Source organism: Ursus maritimus, unplaced genomic scaffold (assembly GCF_017311325.1).
Source record: "Ursus maritimus isolate PB19 unplaced genomic scaffold, ASM1731132v1 scaffold_3, whole genome shotgun sequence".
NCBI classification, from domain to species: Eukaryota; Metazoa; Chordata; class Mammalia; order Carnivora; family Ursidae; genus Ursus; species Ursus maritimus.
In genome coordinates this window covers 31,533,031-31,533,862 of record NW_024425563.1, presented here as the reverse complement: position 1 = coordinate 31,533,862, position 832 = coordinate 31,533,031, and the positions used below count along the sequence as shown (strand labels likewise).

At 39.1% G+C, this 832-nt stretch overlaps 1 non-coding gene across 1 annotated transcript; it reads left to right on the top strand.

The window, feature by feature from the left end:
- The first annotated feature begins 279 nt into the window (after window positions 1–279).
- Window positions 280–470, top strand: LOC121105959. Its single transcript, XR_005838696.1, has one exon. It is a non-coding gene; the product is annotated as a U2 spliceosomal RNA (small nuclear RNA).
- Window positions 471–832: the final 362 nt, after the last annotated feature.

Below are 832 nucleotides of genomic sequence, written 5' to 3'. Positions count from 1 at the left end.
TAACAAAACAAAACAAAATCCAAAAAAGTAGAGCGATTTCAGGCTAAGCAGCACTGCCAAACTTGTTTTTAAAGGAAGAGACGGTAAATACTGTGGATGTTGCTGTTTCTGTTTCAACTACTTAGCTCTCCTGTCGTAATGGGAAAGAAACCGTAGGCAAGATATAAAAGAATGAGTGTGGCTGTGTTCCAATAAAACTTTATTTACAAAAACAGGTGGTGGGCCAGATTTAGCCCATGGGCCATAGTTTGTGAACCCTTGCTTTAAAGTGTCCAGATAATCGCTTCTCGGCCTTTTGGCTAAGATCAAGTGTAGTATCTGTTCTTATCAGTTTAATATCTGATATGTCCTCTATCCGAGGACAATATATTAAATGGATTTTTGGAATTAGGAGATGGAATAGGAGCTTGCTCCATCCACTCCATGCATCGACCTGGTATTGCAGTACTTCCAGAAACGGTGCACCCCCTTCGGGGGAAATAAATGGTGTACTAAAATTAAAAAAATAAATAAATAAAGTGTCCAGATAGATTCTTAACATTGTGTTAACATCCCAGATGTTTGGAAATACCTAGATGATTAGTAGGATGTAGGTGACTGATAGCACTTTAGTCCTATCAGGATTGTGTCTGTGCTCCATTGCTATAGCACCACGGTTTAACTGGATGTTATAAGAGTTCGAAGGAAGGTAATCTATTTAAACTCTAGAAGCAGGCTGTCTGGCAATTTGTGGCATCACACTGCGAAGGCTTAGAAAAGCTTTTGACAGTGATGGAACTGTGTTCATACAATTTAGAATTGCAATCTTAGCTGGGAGGATTTAGATTCAGTC